Below are 24,271 nucleotides of genomic sequence, written 5' to 3'. Positions count from 1 at the left end.
TGGTCTGTAGCGTCTGTCAGAGAAGACATTGGCCCTCATTCAGAGCCGTACGCTCTGAGCAGAGCGCACGCTCTGAATGGGGGCCGCCCTCCATAAAAATGGAGCATCCTCCTGGACGCTCGTATAGCTGTGGGTCACCACCCACAGCCTATACGAGCGTGCAGTTTGATGGCCGCGATGGTCTTGACCATCGCAACTGCGAGCCGGAGCCTGCGGTTGAGGTTTTCAACCGCTAGCTCCGGAGTGATTTTGACTCTATCAGAGCCAAAATCACTCCCACTGACATCACTAGTGATGTCAGTGGGCCGGCTTCTGACGGGAGGCGTTCCCGTGGGAACGCCCCCGTCAGGGAGGCACGCCCACCAAAGGGGGCGTGCTGTCAATCACCATCGACAGCACGCCCCCTTTGATCAGACACAACGAGCGAAGGACTTTCCTTCGCTCGTCGCGTCTGGCGCATGCGCACGACGGAGCTCCTTCCGTCGTGCGCATGCTCAGTGCAGAACATCGACCCACTTGCGAGCGGACAGCCGCTCGCGAATGGGTCTGAATCAGGCCCATTGATGGCATAGGTAGAGTCGCGCTCTTTACTAAGCGCGTCACATGAGAATCCACCTGAGGGGGAGATTCCCATTTAGTGAAATAATCCTCCGCAAAGGGGTATGCACGTGCCAGACATTTTTGAGACTGAAACCTCTTACCTGGAAATTTCCACGCCTCACCAAGTGATCCACTAGCTGACCAGATAGAGGAAAAACTGCTGCAGCACCCCTAAATTCCTTAAAATAAGCATGTGCAGGTGCTACAGGTAGGTTGTTGTCAGTAACCACCCGTATGAGACCTGGAATATATATTTTGGACTTAACCTCCGCCCCTAATTGAGGAGCGTCAGTGTCCGACAAATCCAAAAGTTCGCCATCATCAGACGACCCGTCATCATTATCTAGTTGTGTAGATGGAAATGAAAGTAGCGGTCTTTTAGTAGGTGTTGGGTCCTGCTCTGCAATATTCTGCTCCGTAGCAGACACAGGGCCTGATTCAGGGCCGCTCGTTCGCTCCGAGCGATGTTTGCTCAACTGCGCATGCGTACGGATCGTTATACGCATGCGCAAACCAGTCAGTGCGGTCGAAATTCATGTGCTCGCAAAATAGCGAATGCCTGATAATTTGAGTGACAGAATGAGGCGTATGTGGGTGGTAACAGGGGAAGGTGCTTGAAAACGGGGAGTGGAGATCCGAACGCAGGCGTGCTTAAAGGTCAAAACGGGCGTTTTATGGGTGTGCATAATTAAAACAGCAGCGTCACTGACCACGTCACTGGGTTATTTTATATCCAGAACTGCTCGCAAGATTGTGGTAGCAAAAACCAACCACAAGAATAGCGAGCAGTTCATACGCTGGTCGATGTACTCGATTAATCTAATAAATAGCGGACATGACGTAGGATGCGAGCGGCCAGGGGGCGTATTGATCCAAAAAACGACCGCAAGTTTTGTTCGCTCGTTCAGACCTAGAGGCGTGAACAGACCGCAAAGAGTGAACGGTTCATTTGAATAGCTACCCTTATTTTCTGGACGAGCGAGCGCTAATTGCGTCCGGCTCTGAATCAGGCCCACAGAGTATGCTCAAACAGGTTCCCCCGGAGGAAGAACCTACTGAGGGGGACACTGAGCCACCACCATCTGTCCCGGACCCCCTAATACGGGAGAAGGGACAACCGCCTGCTGTGCAAACCCTAATTGGGAAAAAACACAGGGGGGCTGTTAACCTATTCACAAGGATATTCAAGGCTTGTGCAAAGGAAGCCCATGGGGGTTCCTGTGAGGTGCTGGGTACAGCAGAGGTACCAGGAAGGGTCAAACATGTAGTACATATACCAACCTGAAGTACCATCCCATCACCCACACCTGCTCTACACCTAGAGCAGGAAAACAGGAGAGGTGCACCCAGAGACACAGAGGCCCTGATTCAGAGACTGACGCTCTGAAAGAGCGCTCGCTCTGAATCAGGGCGTTTTTTTTTTTTTTGTGCTTCCTCCTGGCCGCTCACATAGCGAGCTTGCAGCCACGAGACTCTACCACAAGGGTCTCGTCGCAAGCCCGATGGTCGCGATGGTCTTGACCATGGCTAGCTGGAACCCCCAAGAGCCTGCCAAGTTCCCCGGATCGCTACCGGAGGTCAGCGTCGGTGGGGGTGTCAGATTGGCAGAACGGACGTCCGCTGGACTGTCCGAGCTTCCACTCTTAAAGTTCTTTCCAGCTCTTCAGGGGCTGTGAAACCGACCCGAGTCCTGCCGGGCACCAACTGAAACTGAGGTGCCTTGGCCTCGGGGCAGGGTATAGGCCCCCAGTGCATCCTGGGATGACAGCTTTAACTGTGTGGTGCCCATGGACAAGCCCATGCCAATACCCCAAGGTATCCCTGTGGACCCTAAGGACCCTGGAGTAGAAATAGATGGTTGTTAACCATCAATGTTTTTGATCCGATAGATGTTTTTACATTCAATCGTAGCCTTCCGATGTTTGTCACCATCAAAAGGTAATCATCTGATGCTGTTCCGATGGTGTCTTTTTTTCTAGCTATGCTTCTCCCCTTGCCCTTTCCTGGCTGCTGTGTGCAGTGTCAGCATCAAAGAATCTTCATGCTGGGTTCATTGGAGGCTACTTCAGAGACGTGACCCTCAGTCCCTCCCTCCCCTCTTTAGGCTGCTGCTAGCTCTGATTGGCTCTCACTGACTCAGGGAGCCAATCAGTGTGCAGCTCTCACCCTGCAGCAAAAGTCACTCACACAGCAGCACAGACACACACATACTCTTATGGTGCATACACATGGTACGACTTTTATATCGTTCACTTTTTTGCAGTCACCAACCTGACAATGAACAACGATGTGCGTTCCTGCATGAACGATAATATCTATGGTCTTTCATGCATGCATGCATACACACGGAGCAATCAGCCAGCGATATGATATCGCTGGCTGATCATCCTGCACTCACCCTGGTGTGCTGGATGATTGATATCGATCATCCAGCACACCACCAACTTACCAGCGACTATAGCGACCCGCGATTAACGATCGTGGGTCCCTATAGGAACCTGCTTGATATCGAGCAGGTTAGCCAGCATGAACGGCCGATGGACGGTATCGTCCATACGTGCCTGCGCATCGCTGTTCATTGTTGGGACCAAAAAATTAACGATTTGAACAATAACGATATGCACAATATCGTTATCGTTCGAATTGTGCATATAAATCACTACGTGTGTACGCATCATTAGTCCCGGGTGCTGCTGCTGCTGCACTGTGTCAGCTGTGACACAGCAGCAGCAGGGGCAGTGTCTCTCCGTCCTCCGAGTCCTCTCTGCCTGGCTCAGCTGGATGTAATGTAACACACTAGGGATGGGAATCATTTGTTGTTTCATCGGAAACATCGGGCAGATGGTTCCAATGTTTGATGTTTAACCCTGCGATGTTTAGGATCCAATGTTCCATTACCATCGCTAGATTTCTCCCCTGATGTTTTTCCCTGCTTTCCAATGATTTTTTTTTTTTTTGTGACACTGGGCCTGATTCAGAGCCGAACGCTCTTGGAGAGCGCATGCTCTGAATCAGGGCGTCCCTTTTTTTTTTTTTTAAAGACGGCCTCCTGGCCGTTTGCATAGCTGTGGGTGACCACCCACAGCTTATGCGAGCGGCCAGGTGATGGTCAAGACCATCGCGACCATCGGGCTTGTGACGAGACCCTTGTGGTAGGGTCTCGTGGCCGCAAGCCCCAGTGGACTTCCTGCACCAAAAGAGCAGGAAGTCCACTTACTGACATCACGAGTGATGTCAGTAGGGACGCCCACAAACGGCAGGCTTTCCTGCAGGAACGCCTCTGTTTGCCCAGCCACCCCCCCCTGTCGGTCTCCAAAACAGGGCAAGCTGTCAATCACCATCGATAGCTGCCCCGCTTTGGTGAAACCCCCGCTTTGGTGCAAGACCCGCTGCGGGGGTTTCTAGTTTTTTCTGGGGGGAAGTCGGGAGTGTCGCAGGGTCCATGAGGCTTGCCTGCCTTTCCAGGGGGCCGGGAGTGGCACCCAAAAATCGTGAGGCTCCCGGCCAAATCGGGAGGGTAGGCAAGCCTGCATTCCTGTCCACAGCCCACTGCCACTGGTGCGGCTTTCAGTGAACACTGGTTGGCTGCTGGGGTGTCTGGCTGCTGCAGCTCTTGGTAAGAAGCAGAGAAATGTTTCATGAAAGTTTTATTAGACAAGGCATCACTTTCATTTCTTCAATAACAAGTTTATTACCACAAAACATGTTTTACTTCTAATGGTGCATACACACGGTCAGATTTTTCCTTCAGATCTGAACGATAACGATTTAAAAATCGTTCAGTCGTTCATATCTGAAGGAAAATCTGACATATCTGACATGCCTGAACGATGGACGATGAACGATGCGCGTTCCCGTTTGTCAGATAACGATATCTGACATCTGATGTGTTTGCAGTCAGACTTGGACGATTCCATTCATTTTAATGCAGTAAAAAATCATTCAATCGTTCAAAACTTTTGTTAAATCGTTCATCTGACAAATCTGACCGTGTGTATGCTCCATAAAAATGCATTCATCCTTGTAATTTTTGCACCACTTTTGTGTATACATATATATACTGTTTGCCTCCATGAAGATAGACATTGTATAATAATTATTTTAAAAGTCTTAGAGGGGTATTCAATATGGGAGCGAAAAGTCCATGCTGGACTTTTCGCTCCACATCGGAGCTTTTCCTGGGATAAAGTATCGGGCGCTCGCCCGCTATATCCCCGTATTTAATTAAAAAGCTACGAAAACAGGAACCGGCGAAATAGGATTGGCCAAAAAAAAACTGGATTTACCTGGAATAAATTGTAGGACCCCCCTAAAGCTGTCAAAACATGGGGGATCACTATGGGTACCCCGTTTTAGCCTGCGAATGAAAGTCGGGGTTTTAAATAGCTGCGGCAGGTGTTTTTTTTCCGACATTGAAGAAGTGATGCAGAAGAGCACTTAGGTTATTATTTTTCGGTTTTTTAAGTGGTCACATCAAATTTGGGGTACATGAAAATGGGTACTAGCATATTTTTAAGTCCCTAAAGTGTTTTTATTTCAAATTTTGCAAAAATGCACCTGCCGCTAATAGCCTATTCTAGAAAGCATCTGCCGCATACTAGCAGAATAGCCCAGAACCTATTTCCTTATTTTTAAACACTTTTTTTTTTTTTTTCACCCCAAATTTTTTTTATTAATTTTTTGGGGTGTCCCTATTTTTTTTTTTTTTAACTTTTTTTGACACAGTTATTTTTTAAATGTCATTCCCAGGGGTGCAGGCTATTTTTTTTAAGCCTGCACCCCTAAACCCCAATTCTGCACTTTTTTTCGCCACCTATTCAGTGGTGAAAAGTTATCCCCGTTTTTTTTCAAAGACTTTTCGAACCTGCGAAAAGTCTTTGAAGTTGAATAATGGGATAATTGAAATCGGAGAAAATGACGTCATCTGCGATAATTTATCGCTGATTCCGTAATTTACGCTCCAAATTGAATACCCCCGCTAGTCTATTAATGTACAAAGTTTGCTTACAAAAATACAGAAACATCGGTTAACATCGGTTCCAGAGAACCAATGTTTTTATCTAAATTATGTTTTGTATTCAATGTTAAAAACATCGGTACTTCCACACTTTTCTTTCGATGTCCCATAAACACACTGACTCGACTGCAGCGAGCAACCTCCTATGTCGCTTGTGTTTGGCATGCTGGAAATGGGCCGGGCTGTCACTGTATAAATCTGTTACTATGTATATATAAAAGCGTACTGAATACCTGCCGCCCAATCCCCAAAGCACATAGAGATCACAGACAGTGATAGTATGTATGCTTTTGCTACGGAGCGGGCTCTGCCCCTGATCCCATCCCCCCCCCCCAATTACGTCCCTTACCATCCGCGCTGCCGGGAAACTTGCGCATGCGCACATCAAATAAATAGTTTTTACCATCGAATTCTTTTGATGCGATGGCTAGTTACCATCGCATCGAAAGATTCAATGGTGGAAGCCCAGCCATCATTTGATGGTGAGCTTCCAAAGCCATCCCTACCTGTCCTCCTGATCTATGCGTGTCACGTTGCCTGTGAGACCGCCCCCATCGCGTGACGTCAGAGGGGGAACTGGCCGCTTCCCTCTACAGTACAAATATTCCCGTGACTTCCGCCCGCGCTTTACTGTCGTGAGGAAGAGAAGCTACTCTCGTGCTCAGCTACCCGGAAGTGACGTACAATCTCGGAAGCGGCGCCTGGTGTGCGAGGAGGAGACCCGGCCGTGTTGGAGCCTGTGCTGGGGAGACTGACATGGATGTGATCCGCCGCCGGCCTCCATCAAGTCGGACAAGTAAGCCTATTGTGGTGGGGCGGGAGATGAAGACAAGCCGCGGGTGACAAGCCGGCGGCTGCGGTACGGAGTTGATGCTGATCGGCTATCACACTGTAACTAATGTACAGTGGCATCCAGCTGAAGAGAATGGTACAATTCCTGAACATGATTGCAGTAACACACTCCACCTTATACCAGTCCCTGCCCGCGTACATAGTTATGTAACATTACACACTAACCGTTACTGACAAGTGTATACAATATATGTAACTGTTCACCTGTCTCTATCATTGGTCATAGGATATTATGCTGCACAAATTACTCCATGCTCATTAATTACTGAGCCCCACAAGGAGTAGGGTTAGGACTAGACTACAGCGCAGATGGACCTGTGATGTCACTCCCACGTGACCCTGTCTGAAAGAGGGAGGGGCGGGGATGCTAACGGGGGACCAAAACTGTCCCCTCGAAGGCTCGCCACGCTTCGGGCACGGTGGCTCACTGCGCTCGCCACAATTATTTATTCCCCCTCTATGCCCTAGTGCAGGGGTTCCCAACCACGGTCCTCAAGGCACACTAACAGTCCAGGTTTTAGGTATAGCCATACGTCAGCACAAGTGACTAAATTAGTACCGTATATACTCGAGTATAAGCCGAGTTTTTCAGCACAAAAAATGTGCTGAAAAAGTCCCCCTCGGCTTATACTCGAGTCAAGTGTAGCGCTGACCGGACGGAGTTCGGTCAGCGCTACACACTGCCAAACACATAGCCGCCGGAGCCGGCAGCTATGTGTTTGCTGTAATCAGCAGCCGCTGAGAGTCTGTCAGACTCTCAGCGGCTGCTGCTGCTCCCACTGCGGGAGCCATCTTCCAGCTCCCGCAGTGGGTGATGGGAGACACGTCGTCATGACGACGTCTCTCCCATGCAAAGCGGCCGGAGGAGCGGACAGCGGCGGGACCAGGAGCGGACAGCGGCGGGACCATGAGCGGGAGTTTCAGGTAAGTGTTTATTTATTTTTTTTATTGTTATCACGTCTCTCTCTACAAGGGGGGGGGGGGGACTGCAGGGGGCACAACCAGGGGGCATTATCAGGGGACGATTACTACAGGGGGCACTTAAAGGGGGGAACTACCAGGGGGGGATTACTACAGGGGGCACTAAAAGGGGGGATTACTACAGGGGGCACTACCAGGGGGGATTACTACTGGGGATACAACCAGGGGGAATTACTACTGGGGGCACTACCAGCTGTTGCCATTTCCCACACTAGGCTTATACTCGAGTCAGTAAGTTTTCCCAGTTTTTTGGGGTAAAAGTAGGTACCTCGGCTTATATTCGGGTCGACTTATACTCGAGTATATACGGTACATCAGTTATTTTGATTTAATCATCTGTGCACAATCATGGATATCACTAAAACCAGGACTGGTAGTGTGCCTTGAGGACCGAGGTCGGGAATCGCTGTCCTAGTGCATGGTAATGCAGGAGCGGTCTAGCCTCCTGCAGCGGTCACGTGGTGGATATGTCACAGAGGTCCTTTCTCCAACTACGACATAGCAGCAACCCAAGGAGTAGATCTACTAAATAAATATGCTTTATGCCCAATATTGCCTTCTGTCATTTACTAAGAATCAATATCCTTCCATTAAAGTTAAGAAACACTGTTGTACTGATTACCTGTCTGCAAACAAGTGCATATAGTCTATTATATATGGCAGTGTAGTTATATCCGCTATATGATATGGGGAAATATTGTCCTACACAGATCACTTTATTAGCACTAACCAATGGAATGATATAAAGGTTCATATCTGCAGTACTGAAATTAACTGACCTGAATCACAGATCTGATACATTTGCACAGTGCTAGATATGTCGCCCGTTTACTTGAACAGGCAATATATCTATTACCACTTTCAGACATACGACCCAGGAATTTCCCTGCTCAGACCCAGGTTTTTCACCTCGACAATAGCCCGGGTTTTTGCTTGAGACCCCCTTTCACACTACACCTGAGACCGGGGAAATTCCAGGGTCGAATACGCTCACACCTAGGTCCGCCCTGGAATTTGATGTGGTTTTAAAGGGGATACATATTTTTTTTTTGTTCACAGTAATGACGTAATATAAAAATTTGCATTTTTACAGTAAATACCAGTTTATTTCCATTTTTTTTTTTTTAGTGAACACCAATAAGTTTACATTATAAGAAAATTGTGACTATAGCCTCTAGAAGATTGCGATCTATACAAAGACAAAATTTTCACATAAAAAAAAGTTAAGCCAAAAAATAATACACACTTAAATTCCAGGTGCATGGAGCAGCCAATGAGAAGGTTTTCTAAAAACCTGGGTTGGATGCATTCACACTAGAGGCTACCTAGGTTTCACCCGGGAAAACCCCTGTTATAAAGCAGGGTCATGGACCCGGGGCGTTTCTCTTCGACGCAACGAAATACAGGCTGTAGATAGAAATATGGTTCTAAACAAACAGAATTTAAAACTTCTCTCATCTATAATATTGTATAGAGAGATGAACGTGTTTTCCAAAATATGTTTGCTGTGTGCCCAGACAGGAGTACTCACTCCAGGGTGTCTACTCCAATATAATAAAAATAACCAATGGTCTGGCACTTCAAATAGCTGACTGTAGCTGCTGCCGGTGCCCTCACTTGGTAAAATGTATATGGCAAAAGGTTTGTCACTCGGAATAGTAAACAGAAATTCTCCGTCTGAGACATGATGTAAACGCATCCTGATATGTTGCCATCACCAAGGTTACCACTAGTAAACAAACATTAATGTTATGTACAAATGCATCACAACAAAGCCATACATCTATCTCTATAAGACACAATAGAGGCACTGGTTTTTATATGTAATTGTTTTTTTAATATACATTTCATTTTTATGCACTTATTCTTGAACTATATTTTAAACACATTTTGCCATGGTTTTCCTTTTTAGTCATATATTTAACATATTCAATAAAGGTAAATTTTTGTTTAATGTGCACCATATACAAACTTCTTTCCCTCTCCTTGTATATTTTGCTGTTTAGATTTTACCTTTGTACCATTTCAGGTTATTCACTGGACGTAAATTTCTTAAGGTGCCTACACAATAGACATCGTCCAGCGATTGCAAACACGCGATATAGCGCATATTTTACCCCGTATTAAGGGCTGAGGACTCTTACAAAAAAATAAAATAAAAAAAACAAAAAACTGATCCCTGGGGACGCGGTGTGCCGCTGCCATTTCCTGTCGGGGATTGGCCACGGCACAGCGCGTCTCCGGTGACACGGGCCAGTCGCCCTGCATGCATTGCTAACAGTACCGCTGTCAACCAAATAGGCGCTGGTCATGAGCCAATTAAAGCTCACAGTCCGCGAACTTCGATTTACTCGCGCGCGACAGCAGCGCTATTTTCAAGGGCTGCACTGAGTGGCGCAGGGGGCCAGGGAGCAGGTGAGGTCTGCTATAAGGCCACTGAGGCTGCTGGGGAAGGGGGATGCGTCCCCCCTAAAACTTAGTATGGTGTGGCGTGTCATAATGCTGTATGTTTCCTGCCTGTAGGGTGTTGTACCAATTATTTACAATTGGCAGTGTTATATTTTCAGTAGAAACTTTCTTTCCCTCCTAGAATTACTGCACTTCTCATTCCAGCAGCTACTCTAATGAACATTGAGGTTTTTGGATACCTGAAAGAAAATGATTTGCTTCATCCATTGGCAGTGGTACAAGCGGAAACCAGTGTCTTCAAACAGCTTGGATATTATAGATGGCTTTGTGGTGGACATTACAGGAGTTTATCAGGATACAGTGCTGCAGACTATTGAGCCTATGAAGCTACCAGACAAGACGCTTACTGACGACTATCCAGAGGCAATGATATCCTGTATTCATTGTAAGTAATTGGCTTGCTTTAATATCTTAATAGGTTACATCCAACAATACAAACTATATTTTCATTCTCTATAAAACTACTTTGGCTTTATGCTGTGAGGTGCTGTGACGTAAGGTGCCGTGCGACATGTCATCCTACAGTATGGTGCTTTGTGGTTATCACTCTCATATCCTTTTTTCTTTTTCTTTAATGTCTTCTTTTCTCTCAAATGTTGCGATTCGATGGGTCCGGTCTATGCAGCAGTGAGTCTCTATAGCAGTGTTAGTCTGCATTCCCAGTAGTTGGTTCCAGAACTGAGTTCCGCTACGAACGGTTGCAGACCTTCACGGCTAAGACTCCAGTTCTGTATATCTTCGTCATGCTGAGAGATGCTGTGAGGTGCTGTGCTGTGTGGTGTTGTGTCGTAAGGTGCCGTGCGACATGTCATCCTACAGTATGGTGCTTTGTGGTTATCACTCTCATATCCTTCTTTCTTTTTCTTTAATGTCTTCTTTTCTCTCAAATGTTGCGATTCGATGGTTCCGGTCTATGCAGCAGTGAGTCTCTATAGCAGTGTTAGTCTGCGTTCCCAGTAGTTGGTTCCAGGACTGAGTTCCGCTACGAACGGTTGCAGATCTTCACGGCTAAGACTCCAGTTCTGTATATCTTCGTCATGCTGAGAGATGCTGTGAGGTGCTGTGCTGTGTGGTGTTGTGCCGTAAGGTGCCGTGCGACATGTCATCCTACAGTATGGTGCTTTGTGGTTATCACTCTCATATCCTTCTTTCTTTTTCTTTAATGTCTTCTTTTCTCTCAAATGTTGCGATTCGATGGTTCCGGTCTATGCAGCAGTGAGTCTCTATAGCAGTGTTAGTCTGCATTCCCAGTAGTTGGTTCCAGAACTGAGTTCCGCTACGAACGGTTGCAGACCCTCACGGCTAAGACTCCAGTTCTGTATATCTTCGTCATGCTGAGAGATGCTGTGAGGTGCTGTGCTGTGTGGTGTTGTGCCGTAAGGTGCCGTGCGACATGTCATCCTACAGTATGGTGCTTTGTGGTTATCACTCTCATATCCTTCTTTCTTTTTCTTTAATGTCTTCTTTTCTCTCAAATGTTGCGATTCGATGGTTCCGGTCTATGCAGCATTGAGTCTCTATAGCAGTGTTAGTCTGCATTCCCAGTAGTTGGTTCCAGAACTGAGTTCCGCTACGAACGGTTGCAGATCTTCACGGCTAAGACTCCAGTTCTGTATATCTTCGTCATGCTGAGAGATGCTGTGAGGTGCTGTGCTGTGTGGTGTTGTGCCGTAAGGTGCCGTGCGACATGTCATCCTACAGTATGGTGCTTTGTGGTTGTCACTCTCATATCCTTCTTTCATTTTTTTTTCATGTCTTCATAGTTTATTGTTGATTGTAACCTTTTTGTCTCTCATTGTCCCTATTTACAGTTGGCAGGTTTGTTTTGAGTATACATTTTCTTTACTTCCTAGAATTTCTGCACTTCTCACTTGAGCAGCTACTCTAATGAACATTGAGGGTTTTGGATACGTGAAAGAAAATGGTTTGCTTCAATGTTACAAGGGGAAACTGGTGTCTTCAAACATGGTGGATATTATAGACTGGTTTGTGTGTGGCCATATCAAGAGGCCATCAGGATACAGTGCTGCAGACTATTGAGTTTCTAAAGCTACCAGACAAGATTCTTACGAACTTCCATGCCCAGGTAATGCTTGTTTTAATATCCTAATAGTCTGTATTGTTTAGTTTAACCTAATTTAATTATCCTTAAAACTTAAAATGGCATCATACTGTGTGGTGCTGTTCTGTAAGGCACCGTATGGAGTGGCATTATATAGTATGGATGCTTGCTTTTAGTATCTTAATAGTATGCATTATTGCATTTAACCTAGTGTAATTGTTCTACTAACTGTTAGTATAGCATCATGCTGTGTAGTGCTGTTCCGTAAGGCACCGTATGGAGTGGCATTATATAGTTTGGATGCTTCCTGTTGAATATTTTGCTTGCTTTTAGTATCTTAATAGTATGCATTATTGCATTTAACCTAGTGTAATTGTTCTACTAACTGTTAGTATAGCATCATGCTGTGTAGTGCTGTTCTGTAAGGCACCGTATGGAGTGGCATTATATAGTATGGATGCTTCCTGTTGAATATTTTGCTTGCTTTTAGTATCTTAATAGTATGCATTATTGCATTTAACCTAGTGTAATTGTTCTACCGACTGTTAGTATAGCATCATGCTGTGTAGTGCTGTTCCGTAAGGCACCGTATGGAGTGGCATTATATAGTATGGATGCTTGCTTTTAGTATCTTAATAGTATGCATTATTGCATTTAACCTAGTGTAATTGTTCTACCGACTGTTAGTATAGCATCATGCTGTGTAGTGCTGTTCTGTAAGGCACCGTATGGAGTGGCATTATATAGTATGGATGCTTCCTGTTGAATATTTTGCTTGCTTTTAGTATCTTCATAGTTTACATTATTGCATTTAACCTAGTGTAATTGTCCTTAAAAGTTTAAATAGCATCATGCTGTGTAGTGCTGTTCCGTATGGAGTGGGATAAAGTATGGTTGTTTTTAGTTAGTATTTTTAATACTATGCATTATTGCATTTAACCTAGTTTGTGTCCTTAAAACTGTTATACAGCATGTGTGGTGCTGTTCCGTAATGGTGCGTATCCACATTGCAATTTAAATCGCACATGTATCGTGCACATTTTGGTCAAACTACCAGTGATGCGTGCGCCAGCAGGTCGGTTCCGACATCTATCATCGCCCGTACATGCTGGTCAACCTGACAATCACGTTAGGTTCCGCATGTACGGCGATGATGAATGTGTGTGCTACACTGAACGTTCAGTGTAGGCACATTACAGACATGGAAACGACATCACGATTACAATGTCGTAATCGTGCTGTCATTTCCATGTCTGGTAGTGGATACGCACCTTTAGGCAGCGTATGGAGTGGCATTATAAATTATGGTTGCTTTTAGTTATAATCGTAATAGTATATATTATTGAATTTAACCTAGTTTAATTGTCCTTAACTGTTAGTATAGCATCATGCTATGTGGTGCTGTTCCGTATGGAGTGGCATTCTATAGTATGGTTGCTTCCTGTTAGTAGCATATCCCGCTTGCTTTTAGGTAATATATTAATAGGTTACACTTAACAAATACAAACTATATTTATTGCCCCTAAAACTTAGTATGGTGTGGCGTGTCATAATGCTGTATATTTCCTGCCTGTAGGGTGTTGTACCAATTATTTACAATTGGCAGTGTTATATTTTCAGTAGAAACTTTCTTTACCTCCTAGAATTACTGCACTTCTCATTCCAGCAGCTACTCTAATGAACATTGAGGTTTTTGGATACCTTAAAGAAAATGATTTGCTTCATCCATTGGCAGTGGTACAAGCGGAAACCAGTGTCTTCAAACAGCTTGGATATTATAGATGGCTTTGTGGTGGACATTACAGGAGTTTATCAGGATACAGTGCTGCAGACTATTGAGCCTATGAAGATACCAGACAAGACGCTTACTGACGACTATCCAGAGGCAATGATATCCTGTATTCATTGTAAGTAATTGGCTTGCTTTAATATCTTAATAGGTTACATCCAACAATACAAACTATATTTTCATTCTCTATAAAACTACTTTGGCTTTATGCTGTGAGGTGCTGTGACGTAAGGTGCTGTGCGACATGTCATCCTACAGTATGGTGCTTTGTGGTTGTCACTCTCATATCCTTCTTTCATTTTTTTTTCATGTCTTCATAGTTTATTGTTGATTGTAACTTTTTTGTCTCTCATTGTCCCTATTTACAGTTGGCAGGTTTGTTTTGAGTATACATTTTCTTTACTTCCTAGAATTTCTGCACTTCTCACTTGAGCAGCTACTCTAATGAACATTGAGGGTTTTGGATACGTGAAAGAAAATGGTTTGCTTCAATGTTACAAGAGGAAACTGGTGTCTTCAATCATAGTCGTGCAGATTTCATTCTTGCAAATACATTGCAGTAGGAAGTACAAGTTTATTAGCTCACATGGGGTCATTATTTGCAGTTGTCAAGCCAATGGTTTGTAAGAATGCATTTCCTTACATAGTAAATTACATTGTGTGAAACATTTTGTGATCAACTACAACTTGTTAGGTCTGTAGATCTCTTGGCGCATGTATAGATTGATGGAGTTAAATAAAAATGGTGTATATATTGCTTGATTAAATTGTTGATGTTTGTTCTGCAGCTAAACTCTTCAGTGACCCAAAGTGATGATGAGATAACCACAATAAGTGCTGAGAAGGGAGAATGTGGATATAAAGAGAAATCTCATGAACTATGTCTTTGATGGCGCCACACATCCTGCAACATGACCAACATCAGCCTTGTTCTAATTTGTTTACGTTCAGACCTAACATCATGTTATATGTTGGATGTCACTCTGTCCGAACCGTTTAATGTCTGATATTGCTCCAAGATCATGAAAACCTCATCTGATATTGCCCTATCCCCCCCTCCCTGTGACTATACTGTGCTTCACACTTTTCTCTACATTATCCAATGAAATACCTGTATTATACTGTTCCTGTAAACTTCTATCTGTAAATGATTCTGTAATCATGTGTATAAGATGCTCTGTCTTTCTGTGACAAATTCAGAGATCTAATTTACTTCTCATTACTCTGTGTCACTCTGCAGAAAAGTGGAAATGTTTCCCTAAATAAATTATATTTGCTTTACCACAAAAGACTATGTAATTAATATTTTGCTTTATCAAGATCTTCATCGATATATGCTGTTTTTTTTTATTATTTAACAAAGTACTTCTTAAGGGTTTTCTATGCGTCTATATCCTGGCAATATAGAGACCTCATTTTTGCTGGGAGAAGAAGACTGTACCTGTAGGTAATTACTCCTGAGATGCAACATCCAGGGACCAAAGTTCTTTAGGAAGGTTGTCTAAAAATTTGAGAAATTTAATCACTTTTTACTTAATGTTTAGCACATTTTGGAGCTCCATAACACACTCAGAGGTTTCTTGTAATAAGTTTTAATATTTACTTTTTTGTTTAAATGTGTTATTTCTCTTTAAAGTGTATCCATAGTTATTCAGTTTCTCTTTTTTCTGCATTAAACAATGGTATTTCAGTGCATTCCCCCATGTAATATAGTTCATTGAAACAAGATTTAATCTAAATCAAATTTAATTCTAAACTCAGGATCCCAAAGTTAGGTCAGTTTACATATAAACTACTCTTCTTCATAAACTAATTGATTACAAAACACAATATTGTAGTCCTTTTCTTTCTCAGAAAAATCTAGCTAGCAGCACCAGTTTAATTCGTATCACACAAAACACAGATTTGTACTAATTAGGGTAATTCAATGTAAAAAACTGTTTTAAGTAAACTGTTACTAATCTTTTCTAATACCTAGATTACTAAGCAAAAATAAAGTTACTAGCAGCATAAGCCGGTCTTGGAGGACTTCAATGACTAGTGGTTTTCCATGTCTCCTTCCACTGTCATTCGTGACATCCCCTAGGGCCTTTGCAAAAATGTCAGTCACTTATGGCTACTTTTAAAAATGTGTAGCTGATGATGCTTTTGCCTTACATTAGCCACGGTTTTTGTCCTGCTACAAATGTTCTACTACAAAATGCAAGCTCATTTGGTCAGGGCCATCTGTAACTTTGGTTTTATATGCATAGGAGGTGGCTGGTTATGAATGGAAGTGTCCTGTTCCGCTTCATGTTTAATAACCTGGGGGTATATTTACAATGCTTTGGTTTTGTTTTTTGTTCGATTTTGGATAGGTTTTTTTTTTTTTTAATGAAAGGAGTTACTAAAGCCCAAAAACATAAAATGAGCACAAAATCGAACTTCAAATCCCTAAATAAATAGAATAATGATTTGAGCTTCTAAACACCATTCTATTGACTGGAAATTGATTGTGATGCCTTTAAAAGTTCCCAAAAGCATGTGGGGCAGCCTGGCTGTAGGAATGGCTGCTCAAGGATATGCTATGCTGTGCACCTACATGCGGTAACTCTTTGAAGGCCCCATAGCCAAGGTGCATACAGGTTTCCCCCACCATGGTGGGGTTCGGCCGACCTAGCCAGACGAACCAAAAAATGTTTCCCGTCTCCTCTGAGAGTGTGGTTCTCGTGTGTACCAGTCTTCCTTCACTCTTATCCTCCTCCGGGTATAAGTAGGATTGACCAGTGCATCCTGGGAGTTGAAAGCTTGAACTGCGTGGGGCCTGGATCCAGATCCATAACCTACACACCAAGGTCTCCCTGTGGACCCAATGGGCTTCGAAGAAAGAGTTAACAAAGGTAAGTTCTTACCATAACTCATTTTTCAAACACATCCTGTAATAATGAGTTAGAAGCTGAGTGGTTGGTACTTGTACTCTCTCTACCTTCTCTCTCCAAGGATTGATAAATATCCCCCTAAATGAATGAGAAACTTGCCAGAATAAATATTTACACATACTGTATAATTTTTATATCAATCATTAAATAAATTATATTTAAATTTTAAATAAATGAATACAACTGTTTAGCTGTTTAGTTTTAATTATTGATAAAAATTTTAGGATTAGGTAAAAAAAATACTGCAGACCAGTTTTTCTCCTGACAGCACCCTGCAGCAGCTAAACAAAGACGAGCTAAAAGAATAAGATCAGGACACAGGTATGAATAGCTTGCTGCTTCCTGACACAACTGATAGATGATAATGCATGTTGGATACACTTTCCCATCTGCTTGATCAACAAATGAAAGCTTAATCAGCAGTGTAGTGCCTAGTTGCTGCTGTGAGTGGATCTTCATCCCAGGAAGAAGACTACTTTTAGTAGTTTAACATAACAATTGACTGTCAAACAATCCTTTGCAAGGGGGACAAGTATGACAGCAGTCGCCCAATTGCACAATGGATCACTGACGCCATAACAAAACTCAGGGAAGTCATTGCAAAATGGCTTGCCCCGCTTGGACTCCCCTCAGGATTTGTGATTTCTGACAACGCCATCAATATTGTGAGAACATTACAGATGGGTGAATTCCAACACATCCAATGTCTTGCTCACACAATCAACTTGGTGGTGCATTTTTTTTTTTTTAAATGACACGGTCGTGCAGGAGATGCTCTCCGTGGCCCGCAAAATATCTGGACATTTTTGCAATTCAGGTGCATGTAGAAGATTGCAGCACCTGCAAGAAATGTTGAATTTCCCCTGTCACCAGATAGTTATGAGGTGGAACTCCACCCTTTTATATGCTACAGCGGATGGTGGAACAGCAAAATGCCATCCAAAGCTACACAATGAACTTGACGTAGGAAGAGGAGGGGGAATGTACCTTACTCAAGCTCAGTGGAAAATACTTTCTTTGTTGTGCAAAGTGCTAAAACCTTTCAAAGTATCCACCTGTGAAGTGAGTTCAGATACTGCCAGCTTGAGTCAGGTAATTCCCCTCATTAGACTGTTTGAAAAGCAACTTGAGAAACTGAAGGAGGAGCTGAAACAAAGCGATTCCGCTAAGCTTGTCAGATTTGTAGATCAAATCCTTTTATTTGCTTTGCCAGGATCCAAGGTTTGACAAGATCTTACAATTTTGGTGACCGTGCTGGATCCTAGGTTGAAGTCATATGTCGTGTCTTCCCAGCGGACACAGATCTGAAGAGATGTAAAGAGCGGTTGGTAAGGAAATTGTCAGCTTAAGTGACACGTGATGCAGCAAAAGCTCCTCCTTCCATTTCTCCAGCAAGTGCGGCTGCCAGGAAAAAACTAAACTTTCGGAAAAAAAAGACCCACTGGTGATGCAGATGTGTCACCACAACCAAGTTTTGACATCTGGGAGTAGATTTACTAAAGTTTGATTTTGTTTTCTGTTCGATTTGTTTTAACTTTTTTATGAAAGAACTTACTAAAGGCAAAATCGAATGTCAAATCGACATGGGTGAGGGGTGCTTTGTAGTGAGGGAAGAGGGGTGCTGTGAAGGGAGAGCCTGGTGTGCTGTGATGGGAGAACAGTAGTTAATCTACATTAAATTGATTTGTATTCAAAATAATTGGGTTTGAAAGGAAATTCTAAGGAATTAATTGGAGTGCAAATTTTCATATTGAATGCAACATTACGCTGTATGGTGGCATTATCTGCTAGGGGGCACCAGACAAGTTCTTGCCTAAGGCACCAAATTGGTTACAGCCGACAGCAATGCTGCCTCCTAATAGTTAAACAGTGCTCTCTGTGTTCATAGATAGCAGCAAGGTATTTACAGTAAGCACATTTTAATATAAGAAATTAGTGATAATAGCCTTGTCATAGGTGTTAAATTGGGTCCTATGTATCTAAATCAATATTGTATGCTATTATCTTGCTGTACTATGATATCCATTATGTCATGTTTATGAAGTTTAAACAGAATATGTTTTATATGAATATATAATCTACATTAATGTTGTTTTTTAAAGCTTACAAAATAAGAATATATGGTAGGAATTGTGTGTAATATGAGGAATAAGTAAAATTGTCCTGTGTTGATGGTCATTACAAAATGGAAAAAATTAAATATTTCCGGAGACAAATATTTAACCCTAAAATTCAGCATAGTTGACAATCACTCAATTGTGGTCTCCAATATACACCTTTTAAAACTGTATTAACGTGCATTAATAATAAATGAAGACCAATGTTTAAAAGAAAAGATATAGCTGATCCAATGATTTTTGTTTTCTCTCAACACTGCACAAGATAGTGAGATGCATTACTGGCATTTCAAAGAGTCCCCTGATAATACAATATGCAACACACAAAAAAACAAATGCATAAAAGCTGATGTTTCTATCTAAACCTGGCAACAAAATAGAGTTTCTTATCCATTGAATCGTCTGCCATTGGAATTTCAAATATACGTCCTTAGATAAAAAATATTTTATTAAAATCTTTCCAGTTTGGCCAGATATCAATTCTCATTTAGCATCAAAATGATTTCTTAATCAAAACTTAATTACAAGTCACTTATCTTTGCAAATTATTATTTTTGTGGCAGACTGTAAGAAAGAGAGTAATAATAATAATAACTGTAGCATTTTGGATGTCATTTACGAAGTGTCCATAGGAAATACTTTTGTATGTAAATGTAACCCCATGCTGCTGGGTACCTCAATGTACCTATAGGGGAAGGAGGTGGAAAAAATCTCAATGTCAAGGTAATATCTCTCAATTTCTCAAACACAATGGACCTGATTCAGACCCGCTCGCTAAGGCGCGATCGCTCGCTCTGAGTGATTTTCGCCCATCTGCGCATGCGTATAATTCGCAGTACGCGTGCGCAAGCCATTCGTTGTGATCTGATTTTGGTAGCTCGTAAGCCACTATCAGGTCGCTGCTTTGAGTGACAGATAGTGCCGCTTGTGGGTGGTAACAGGGGAAGGTGCTTGTGAACGGGGGAGTGGATGTTCGAATGCAGGCTTGTCTGGCCGCCAAAACGCCGTTTAAAGGGCGTGCATAATTAGCAAAGCAGCGTCATTGTACACATCACCTGCATGTATTTCAGCCAGCGCTGATCGCTGTGCTTGCGGCAGGCTACGGCAACCCCAAGGGCTACGAGCAGCTCCGATGGCTCACGATGGTCCCGATTAATCCTTCATTTCCCGGAGATGACGTGTGGTAGCGAGTGGCAAGGGGGTGTCTTCAGACATTTGCGAGGGCACTTTGCCGTAGCTATCCAAAACATAGTGGGTGTCCTTACGCGATGCAGTGCGAGAGCTTACTTTAAATATCTGGCTCCTTTTTGCCAGCGAGCGATCGCATCTTGCGAACGGGTCTGAATGAGCTCCAATGTCTTCACCCAAGTCATGTTTTTTCTTGAAGGTAGTATATTATTGTCACGAACCCGGGCTGACTCGCAGATACAACAATCGGGGTCAGCTGGTTGTGACGCCGGCGCACCACGGTCACTTACCCAAATACACGGTTCTTCTGCCACCACGCAAATTTTTCTGGAGTTCTGCGATCTCCGAACAGATTATTAATAAATCACATTCAATTACACACAGATGTAGTATGAGCCTCTCCAGGCACGCAAGGTCAATAAGAATCACGGAGAATATGCTAGATTAAATGTGTTCAATCCAAAAAATATTTTCAAGGATTAGTTACAAAAATATTAATAAAATGGCAAACAGATTATAATTCAAATATTTCCTAAATATAAAAGAGAAATAATTCAGAGTTCCTAAGATAACTTACACTAAAGTTCTTAGCACTGCTGATGGGGCGGGTGATTTCCCCCACAAGAATCTTCTGGTGCACTCCTCTCCCAGCATGTCCGTCTGATCCCCAATGAGTGAACATTGAATGCTGGATAGCATTCCTTTTTTAAACATCCCTAATTCTTTGTTCATACTTAAGAGGGTCTCCCTATCAGGTCAGCAGGTATTGAGGTCAATAGATTTCCAATACAGGGTTACCTTGCCAAACTAACAGGGTCCCTGCTTTAAAGAGATGTAACAATATAACTCACTCTTCGACTTCCCCGTTCCAGATCTATAGTAAATACCAGAATCCTTATCTCAGCCTCTATAGCAGAACAAGAATCTTTAGAAATAGGGCACTGGAGTAAAAGGAGGTCTGGTTCTGGGATTACGATCTAGGACACTGACTTTAGGGGTCATAAAAAGGGAGAGGTCTAGATGTTCACACATGACCTCACACTGTGAGGAATATACATTCTTTTGTTATCTGCAAGCCATCCACTTTATTTCAAATTCACCTTTTGCTAATTCCAGTCCTTGCTGACCTGCACACCGAATAGCAATTGACATATCATGTTTATACAGAAAATAAAATGACAGAACATCACACATCATACAATATCATAATTTGGGCCTATTCACCACAATTATGTCTCTGTTTACAATGTCGATATTCATTAAGTCAACATAAGAATGTCGACATGTTCATAATGTCAACAGTGACCATGCCAACGCTGATGTAATATCAACAGTTTCTTTTTACTGTGTCTATCCCTAACCCTAATGGTAACCCTAACCTTAAACATAACGCTATCTCTATCTCTAATGGTAACCCTAACCGAAATCACAAATAGAAATAAATATACCATCGGCCAAGCTTGCAAGTACTTTCCATAGACAGGAATGCAACATGGGAATTTACCAAGAATCTTGTTTTTAATCACGGGTGTAAATTAAGCAAACTCGGTCCAAATTAGAAGTTTAAGATAGCCCCCTGAGCTGCGTGTTCTGCAGAATCATCCACAGATCAGTGTGATCCATGTATGTTTCTACCTGTTTGTAAGCAAATAAATGGTTAAAATAAAATAAAAAATGATATGGGGTCCCCCCCCCTCAGAATAACCAGCACCAAGCTCTTTGAGCCGATGCTGGTTCACAAAATATAAAGGGACAAAAAACGTAGGAGTCCCCCGTATTTCATGTTCTAGCCATGGGCTCTTGGCCCTGATGCTAGTAGTAAAAATATGTGAAAAAATGGCATAGGGGTCTCTGTATTTTTACTACTAGCACCGGGCTCCACTAGCCGGGGTGTAATGCCACAGCCACAGTATCCTTTCACTGGCTCATCCAGCCAAAGCATTAACACCCCAACATAGTCAGCCTAGGCCGGGGATCCCAGAGGAGGTGGGGATCCCCCCAATACAGGGGTCCACCCACTTCTGAGTATCCCCGGCCTTGACTGAAGCCTGCGGCTATGCTCCGCACCCCTGGCTGGTGGGTACGGAGTTCATGGGGTAAATAATGTTGTAATAAATAATATTGTCTTTTACAGAGGGGTTGTGGTGCCAGCAAGCCTCCCCCTCATGATGGTACTTGTGTAACTACAAGTACCAGCATGCAGGCATTAAGTGCGCGCTGGTGCCGCTGACCTTCCTGTAAAAGAAATATTAAACAAAAGACAGGACACACACCATAGGATTTAATCTTTTATTACACATTCACTCACTCACACTCACCTGCACAGGTGCAAAAGTTTGTTTGAGAGCTATATTAATCATTTGATTGTCTCTAAAGTGTCACGGTCTGTGCAGTCCTCTCTCCCCTGTCTGGGGTGTCGCTCTCTTCCCTGGTGCTTCAGCACTCTGGTCTAGTATCAACTGAGCAATTAGTTGATGCAGCAGCTGTGAGCTGCACCTGAACTTCCTATATAGACCAGCCACACAAGTTCCCTGGTGCCAGTTCATTAAGTCAAAGACTGCCTCAGTGTCTGCACTCCGGATTATGGGCCTGATTCAGAGCTGAACGCTCTGACCAGAGCGCTCGCTCTGAATCAGGGCCCTCCTACCTGTTTTTGGAGCGTCCTCATGGACGCTCGCATAGCTGTGGGTTACCACCCACAGCTTATGCGAGCGTCCATGATGATGGTTGCGATGAGACCCTGCGGTAGGGTCTCGCTGCCGCAAGCCCAGGAGTGATTTTGGCTCTATCAGAGCCAAAGTCACTCCCACTGACATCATTACTGATGTCAGTGGGGCCGGACTCAGACGGTAGGCGTTCCCATGGGAACGCCTCCGTCTGGCCGCCACGCCCCCGGCACGCCCACCAAAGGGGGCGTGCTGTCAGTCACCATCGACAGCACGCCCCCTTTGGTGCGAGACCCCGAGCGACGTATTTGTCGTCGCTCGCCGGGTCTCGCGCATGCGCACGACGGAGCTCCCTCCGTCGTGCGCATGCACATTCGCCAAACCGACCCGCTTGCGAGCGAACTTCCCTCGCGAGCAGGTCTGAATGACCCCCTTTGCTACCAGCTAGAATTCTTTGTGTTTCCTGTTGTCTCTAAAGCCTGGTTTCTGCAACCTGATACCCTCTTGTGTCTCATGCAGGCTTGCCTACCTTCCCGATTTGGTCGGGAGCCTCCTGAATATTGGGTACCGCTCCCGACCCCCCGGAAAGGTAGGCAAGCCTCCCGGCGTCCACCAACCCTCCCGACCTCCGCCCAGAACAAACTAGAAATCCCCGCAGCGGGGGGCCAGTGACGCGATTTGCGCTGAATTGCATCATCGAGGCCCTGCTCCATAATGCCGAAAATAACGGCAGTGTGAAGAGGGGGCCGGGCCACAATGACGCAATCATGTGGCCCCGCCTCCGCCTCCAATGTGTCATAACTGTCCGGACACGCCCCCCGCTGTTAGCCAACAATCAGCTCTCTCCCGGAAGGAGGGAGCTGATTGTTGGCAAGTATGGTCTCATGTAAGTCGTCTGGAACATTTCTCTGCTTCACCAGAGCTCCACTATCCTGGACTTGTCCAGTTATTGTTTTAGCTGCTTGACAATCTGCACTTACAATCCGGGACTGTGTTGTGTTATTATCCAGTGTGTTAGTGAAGGCATATTCTTCAGAACCACTAGTGCCTTTCAGATTCTCTGCACTACTCTGCAGCATTCTAAATCAGAGCCTCCTATCATCTGCTGTCACCTGTGCATTCTGGTTAATCAAATCCTAGTGTACCTGTACTTTATAATATATTCTGGACATTTCAGTCAACACTGCTATTTATTTGTCAAACAGGACTTTGTGTATCCATTTACTTCATCCAGCATTTGTCTTCATCCTAAAGTCTGTGTCTATTCCCTGCATTATCCTGGACTGTATTACCATTGCATACCAGTTACTCAGAAATGCCTATGTGAACATTGTTACCTGTTGCTTATCTTCCTGCTTAAATATTGCACCACCCTGTATGATGATAAATCTTAAGGTGCCCATACATCTGCGACGGATTGTCGCAATGCAGGGATGCGATTGGAAACTTCCGACCGCCCATCAGAAATTTCCGATCGCCCACCATCGATGTTCAGCGATCCGTCGCCAGATCACTGACATTTGACATGTTAAATGTCCCCGATTTGACGATTGCGATCGTCAAATCGTCAAAATCCAACATGTTGGATTTCTGCGATCCTGCGATGCCGGGT

General features: G+C 43.9%; 1 long non-coding RNA gene across 1 annotated transcript; it reads left to right on the top strand.

The window, feature by feature from the left end:
- Window positions 1-14,044: 14,044 nt before the first annotated feature.
- On the top strand, window positions 14,045-15,059 carry LOC148534325 (uncharacterized). Its single transcript, XR_015877675.1, has 2 exons — window positions 14,045-14,393; window positions 14,559-15,059. It is a non-coding gene; the product is annotated as an uncharacterized LOC148534325 (long non-coding RNA).
- The last annotated feature ends 9,212 nt before the right edge of the window (window positions 15,060-24,271 follow it).

Source organism: Taudactylus pleione, unplaced genomic scaffold (assembly GCF_031769625.1).
Source record: "Taudactylus pleione unplaced genomic scaffold, aTauple2 ptg000069l, whole genome shotgun sequence".
Taxonomy (NCBI): Eukaryota; Metazoa; Chordata; class Amphibia; order Anura; family Myobatrachidae; genus Taudactylus; species Taudactylus pleione.
This window is presented reverse-complemented; position numbering and strand designations above follow the sequence as displayed.